This window comes from Salvelinus namaycush, unplaced genomic scaffold (assembly GCF_016432855.1).
Source record: "Salvelinus namaycush isolate Seneca unplaced genomic scaffold, SaNama_1.0 Scaffold1516, whole genome shotgun sequence".
NCBI lineage: Eukaryota > Metazoa > Chordata > Actinopteri > Salmoniformes > Salmonidae > Salvelinus > Salvelinus namaycush.
Window position 1 is genome coordinate 54563 of NW_024058249.1, and position 7485 is coordinate 62047.

A 7485-nucleotide genomic window follows, 5' to 3' on the forward strand; every position below is an offset into this window, starting at 1 on the left:
TCCCCAGTAGTCCCACTGTAGTACATCCCAGACATCATGACATCATGACAGCAGGGTGGTTTCACTGGTTCCTCTCCTTTTATTGGAGGTAGAAAGTAAAGGCACGACTGATTCATTTGTCACACACCAGGCAGACCGCCCCTCTGTGGTGACTATACAGTCACACCAGGCAGACCGCCCCTCTGTGGTGACTATACAGTCACACCAGGCAGACCGCCCCTCTGTGGTGACTATACAGTCACACCAGGCAGACCGCCCCTCTGTGGTGACTATACAGTCACACCAGGCAGACCGCCCCTCTGTGGTGACTATACAGTCACACCAGGCAGACCGCCCCTCTGTGGTGACTATACAGTCACACCAGGCAGACCGCCCCTCTGTGGTGACTATACAGTCACACCAGGCAGACCGCCCCTCTGTGGTGACTATACAGTCACACCAGGCAGACCGCCCCTCTGTGGTGACTATACAGTCACACCAGGCAGACCGCCCCTCTGTTGTGGCTATACAGTCACACCAGGCAGACCGCCCCTCTGTGGTGACTATACAGTCACACCAGTCAGACCGCCCCTCTGTGGTGACTATACAGTCACACCAGGCAGACCGCCCCTCTGTGGTGACTATACAGTCACACCAGGCAGACCGCCCCTCTGTGGTGACTATACAGTCACACCAGGCAGACCGGACCTCTGTGGTGACTATACAGTCACACCAGGCAGACCGCCCCTCTGTGGTGACTATACAGTCACACCAGGCAGACCGCCCCTCTGTGGTGACTATACAGTCACACCAGGCAGACCGCCCCTCTGTGGTGACTATACAGTCACACCAGGCAGACCGCCCCTCTGTGGTGACTATACAGTCACACCAGGCAGACCGCCCCTCTGTGGTGACTATACAGTCACACCAGGCAGACCGGACCTCTGTGGTGACTATACAGTCACACCAGGCAGACCGCCCCTCTGTGGTGACTATACAGTCACACCAGGCAGACCGGACCTCTGTGGTGACTATACAGTCACACCAGGCAGTCCGCCCCTCTGTGGTGACTATACAGTCACACCAGGCAGACCGCCCCTCTGTGGTGACTATACAGTCACACCAGGCAGACCGCCCCTCTGTGGTGACTATACAGTCACACCAGGCAGACCGCCCCTCTGTGGTGACTATACAGTCACACCAGGCAGACCGGACCTCTGTGGTGACTATACAGTCACACCAGGCAGACCGCCCCTCTGTGGTGACTATACAGTCACACCAGGCAGACCGCCCCTCTGTGGTGACTATACAGTCACACCAGGCAGACCGCCCCTCTGTGGTGACTAGGTCCTTCTCAGGTCCTTCTCAAAGCAGGAGCTACATCCATCATTAATGTTAACAATAATAATACTAAGAAATGTACAACATTCATACAGTGTACAAAACATTAAGAACACCTTCCTAATATTGAGTTGCAGAACAGCCTCAATTTGTCGGGGCATGGACTCCACAAGGTGTATCCAGAATGATCCACCATCCAAAGGACATCCAGCCAACTTCACACAACTGTGGGACGCATTGGGGTCAACATGGGCCAGCATCCCTGTGGAACACTTTCGACACCTTGTAGAGTCCATGTCCTGATGAATTGAGGCTGTTCTGAGGGCAAAAGAGGTGCAACTCAATATTAGGAAGGTGTTCCTAATGTTTTGTACACTGTGTGTGTGTGTATATATATTTTTTCCCCCCAGATGTAAAAATACTTAGCGTAAAAAAAGAAGAATCTAATCATTACAAGGGTGGATTAATTCATTACAATTTCTTTTTTAAAATAGATTTATAAGGAGATAGATGAATGCTATGCTTTCAGGCAATGAAAGCATGTGCTGAATGGTACACACGGCTGTGGGACTGTTTTACCAGAACGGCTGTGGGACTGTTTTACCAGAACGGCTGTGGGACTGTTTTACCAGAACGGCTGTGGGACTGTTTTACCAGAACGGCTGTGGGACTGTTTTACCAGAACGGCTGTGGGACTGTTTTACCAGACACACAGAGACAGACGGCAGCTTTTGGTTCAGCTTTCACCACAGAGTGAAGGTGAACAGACACACAACTCTTAACCCAGGACTGATGAAATACTTCAGGAGCGGAGAAGACTAACCTCGTCCCCAGACTTTCTGTATTGGACCCAGGACTGATGAAATACTTCAGGAGCGGAGAAGACTAACCTCGTCCCCAGACTTTCTGTATTGGACCCAGGACTGATGAAATACTTCAGGAGTGGAGAGGACTAACCTCGTCCCCAGACTTTCTGTATTGGACCCAGGACTGATGAAATACTTCAGGAGTGGAGAGGACTAACCTCGTCCCCAGACTTTCTGTATTGGACCCAGGACTGATGAAATACTTCAGGAGCGGAGAAGACTAACCTCCTCCCCAGACTTTCTGTATTGGACCCAGGACTGATGAAATACTTCAGGAGCGGAGAAGACTAACCTCCTCCCCAGACTTTCTGTATTGGACCCAGGACTGATGAAATACTTCAGGAGCGGAGAAGACTAACCTCCTCCCCAGACTTTCTGTATTGGACCCAGGACGGATGAAATACTTCAGGAGCGGAGAAGACTAACCTCCTCCCCAGACTTTCTGTATTGGACCCAGGACTGATGAAATACTTCAGGAGCGGAGAAGACTAACCTCCTCCCCAGACTTTCTGTATTGGACCCAGGACTGATGAAATACTTCAGGAGCGGAGAAGACTAACCTCCTCCCCAGACTTTCTGTATTGGACCCAGGACTGATGAAATACTTCAGGAGCGGAGAAGACTAACCTCCTCCCCAGACTTTCTGTATTGGACCCAGGACTGATTAAATACTTCAGGAGCGGAGAAGACTAACCTCCTCCCCAGACTTTCTGTATTGGACCCAGGACTGATGAAATACTTCAGGAGCGGAGAAGACTAACCTCCTCCCCAGACTTTCTGTATTGGACCCAGGACTGATGAAATACTTCAGGAGCGGAGAAGACTAACCTCGTCCCCAGACTTTCTGTATTGGACCCAGGACTGATGAAATACTTCAGGAGCGGAGAAGACTAACCTCGTCCCCAGACTTTCTGTATTGGACCCAGGACTGATGAAATACTTCAGGAGCGGAGAAGACTAACCTCGTCCCCAGACTTTCTGTATTGGACCCAGGACTGATGAAATACTTCAGGAGTGGAGAAGACTAACCTCATCCCCAGACTTTCTGTATTGGACCCAGGACTGATGAAATACTTCAGGAGCGGAGAAGACTAACCTCGTCCCCAGACTTTCTGTATTGGCTAACGAAGTTTGACGCGATGGTACAACAGACTCTTGGCATTTTGGGCGGAAGTGTATGGGAACGATATTACACACAGACTGACAACACATCCCATAGAATTAGATTATTAACTTTATAATATGCTCATATAAGCTCATAGCAAGTTGAAGGCATTATACTGGTCGGTGTTACCCATGATGAAGGAGTACTATATTTCTGGAGTGGAGTAGTGACAGTCATCCCATAGAAAGTGAATGAACATATAGTGCCTGTAACACTTTTATAAAGGTGCATACATGCTTATAACAAGTTATAAGGCATTATACCAGTTGGCTTTTACGTAACGTGTTACCAAACAACCCCATTAGAAGCTTTCAGACAACAGCAGACGGGTGAAATGACATTCTACAGCAAGATGGAAGCTTTCAGACAACAACAGATGGGTGAAATGACATTCTACAGCAAGATGGAAGCTTTCAGACAACAACAGATGGGTGAAATGACATTCTACAGCAAGATGGAAGCTTTCAGACAACAACAGATGGGTGAAATGACATTCTACAGCAAGATGGAAGCTTTCAGACAACAACAGATGGGTGAAATGACATTCTACAGCAAGATGGAAGCTTTCAGACAACAACAGATGGGTGAAATGACATTCTACAGCAACATGACTTCTGTTGAGTAACATGGTATGGAACAACACATTCATTCAAACATTTAGGTTTGATTGGAGCATTGAAATTGCATACATGACAATGCACCATTATATTCTATGGATTCTGAACATTATATTTCTATGGAACAAACGGACATGTTAGTTGACAGGGTTGTATTCATTAGGGCATGCAACTGAAAACGTTTTTAAAAACGGAAAAAACGCTAATGAGTGTTTGTTATTGGAGTCCAGGTAGTCTCTTCCCGTTGCAGTCTGTTGTTCCTCCGTTCGGGGCCTAATGAATACTTCTACCTTGTGTAGAATAGACTGGCCTCTGGGACAGAATCATGTCCACTCATCTCTTTTCTAATCAGAAACATTTTGTCAGAACATCGCCCGCTCTTAAACGGACCCCAGTCCTCTTATAATTAGTGTTGGGCTTTAACATTGTGGATGGAGTGTTGGGAGTGGATAGCTGCAGTGTCAATCATACGAGAAAAGGTGTGTGACAAGTGAGAAAGGGGCGGGACAAAGGTGAAACTGTTTCTTATAGGTCCTCAGTGAGAATACACGATGCTGATAAGCTAATAATAATAATAATAATCTATCATTGACTCATTCTCTCAAAAGAAAAGTCCTATTGAGTTTGAGTTCCTTTCTCATATATTAGAAACATATACAGTTGATTTCCTGCAGGTACATTTCAACTTTAAAATTGTATAAAATGTTAGTAACACCCATGTCTCAAAGTAGTGCTTCCCAAACATCTACGATTGTCAGACGTTTTCAAACCTCGAGCGGTGAGATAAATCCCAAATGGACCCACCTCAGATTTGACATAATCTTTTAAAAGGCAGATGCATCCCAAATGGCAGCCTATTCAGTTTATAGTGCACTCCTTTTGACCAGGGCCCTAATATAGTGCACTCCTTTTGACCAGGGCCCTAATATAGTGCACTCCTTTTGACCAGGGCCCTATGAGAATAGCGTGCCATTTGGGACTCATTCTAAATGTGTTCCTGGCTTTAGAGAAGGTATCTAGGCACTGTCTATCTATTTCCTACCAACTGGCATGTCTGTCTGTCCACCCTGCCGCCCTGTGGTATCTAGACACTATCTCCTACCAACTGGCATGTCTGTCTGTCCACCCTGCCGCCCTGTGGTATCTAGACACTATCTCCTACCAACTGGCATGTCTGTCTGTCCACCCTGCCGCCCTGTGGCTGGTGGGGCAATTCAGAGAGAAAATAAATACAATTAAAAATGATCTTTGGATTCAAAACGTCAAAACTCGATGTGTCCCTGTTGATTCTCACTGGAGAGCTTAAAGTTGAACCTCTGTGTAGAAGGCTATACACCAACTTCCTGGACACAAATGAAAGATAGTGCTGGCCTAAGAAGCTATTTCAATATGGATTCTCCATTGAGTATGCTTTTAAGTCCAGGACTAGACTTAATCTGTGGGAAGGTTTCCTGGTTGATTGTAGGGTCCAACTCAAACCTTATAAATGCTGATACTGCAGTTTATGTAAAGATGGTGTAAATGAAATGTACTGGTGTAGTAAAGAGGTTACATTTGTTACTAACACCAAAGAAGGCTTTAGTCACATACACACACACACACACACACACACACACACACACACACACACACACACACACACACACACACACACACACACACACACACACACACATATGCGCACATACATACACGGACGAGTGCACACACACACATGTACGCGCGCAAATACACACACACACACACACACACACACATATACGCACGCAAATACACACACACACACACACACTACTACAGCAGCTTTAGGCTTATCTCCTAGTTGTTGCTCTGTTTTAAGGACTTGGGGCAGAAGGCCAGTTTAGTTTAGAGGGGGCTGGGATCGGCCCTGGCGGCATATAACAAGACCTGGGTTCAAATACTATTTGAAATAATTTCAAAGACTTAAAACTGTGCTTGATTGATCTTGCCTGGATTAATGAACCAATAGGAGTCTAAACACTGCAAACCCCGCCCACCTGGCACACCAGGCCGGCTGGAACAAACACTGAAATGATTTTATAAAATGTCAAATACTATATGAACCCAGGTCTAATATCAAACAGGCTCTCCTAGCAAACAACCACACAGGACAACAACATACGCAAACTAAACAATTCAAGTTGTTCAACACCAAGTCGGTGTAAAAAGTAGAAAGTACCTGGTTGTATGTGATACATGACATATTAGTCAGCTATAAAAAAAAGAGTCTCTCCTCAACCAGGAATGGAGGGAAGCAAGACATGTGGAAAAGAGGAGAGAGAGAACGACAGTACACAAGAAGGAGCTTATCAATCTTTAAGCCATTTCAAAATGGCAGGCCACAACACGCCAACGTTTCGGCTGTATATACACGTCCGCCTGTAGAGTAACAAAAACCACAAAACCAAAAATGGGGCATAGGACCGCTCTTCTTCGTCCCCTCCCCCTCCTCCCCCTCCCCCCACCATGTGTTTTTTGGGGTTGTGTAAGTTTATGTCATTGAGGCTTCATGCCTGCCCCCGCAGCACCCGCACGCCAACCCCGGCCCGGTGGCAGGCGTGAAGGGGCGGGTACAGACAGAGACACGGCGCCACTAGGGACAACCCCAGCAGAGCTGCCCAGGCGCGTGCCCAGGCCTCCCTTCGCCACCCCCCTCACAGGAGCAGGGGTCCGAATAATCCCCTCTGGGTCAGACATGCAGTGGTACAGCAGTGTGTCGGCCAGCCACATGCAGCTGACCCGCCGGACGCACGCCCTGATCGGGTCTGGTGCATCCTGGCAGCGCCCCCGTCGGTTGATACCGCGGTAGAACGTTTCACCACAGTACTGGCACAGCAGGCGCTCGCCAACCCCGCCCTCCTCAGACTTCTTGTCCTGTCCATCAGACGAGGCAGGGAGGAGTGGCTGGGGCTGGGTAGAGACCACGCCCCCACCGAAGCCCTGCTCCCCTGGACGGCGGTGTTGCGAACCCAAGCCGGCGTAGTGGTGCCTCTTGGGTAAAGGTCTGAAGGTAGGTTTGGGGTCGGAGGAATCTAACGGTGTGGATACCTGGGGATAACTATAGTGGTGTTTGTGGGGCTCGCTCTTAGCGAAGTGGACATAGGACTCAGAGTCGTCCGGGCGGGGCGGATGTATTTGTGACGCGCGGTGGCGTGTCGGTAGTCCTCATAGCCCGTGAGCCAGGAGCGTTCTAGTTGGTCCATACGGAGTTCCGAGCGGGAGGAGGATTCCGAGGGGAGCTCCCAGGAACGTTCTAGAGGGTTGATCCTGACGATCTCCTCGTCGTCCTGGAAGGTGACGTGGCGAGGGATGTGGGGCAGAGGCTAGAGAGAGGAGAGAGAGAGAGAGAGAGAGAGAGGGGAGAGAGAGAGAGGAAGAGAGAGAGAGAGAGAGAGAGAGAGAGAGGGGAGAGAGAGAGAGGAGAGAGGAGAGAGAGAGAGAGAGGGGAGAGAGAGAGAGGAGAGAGAGAGAGAGGAGAGAGAGAGGGGAGAGAGAG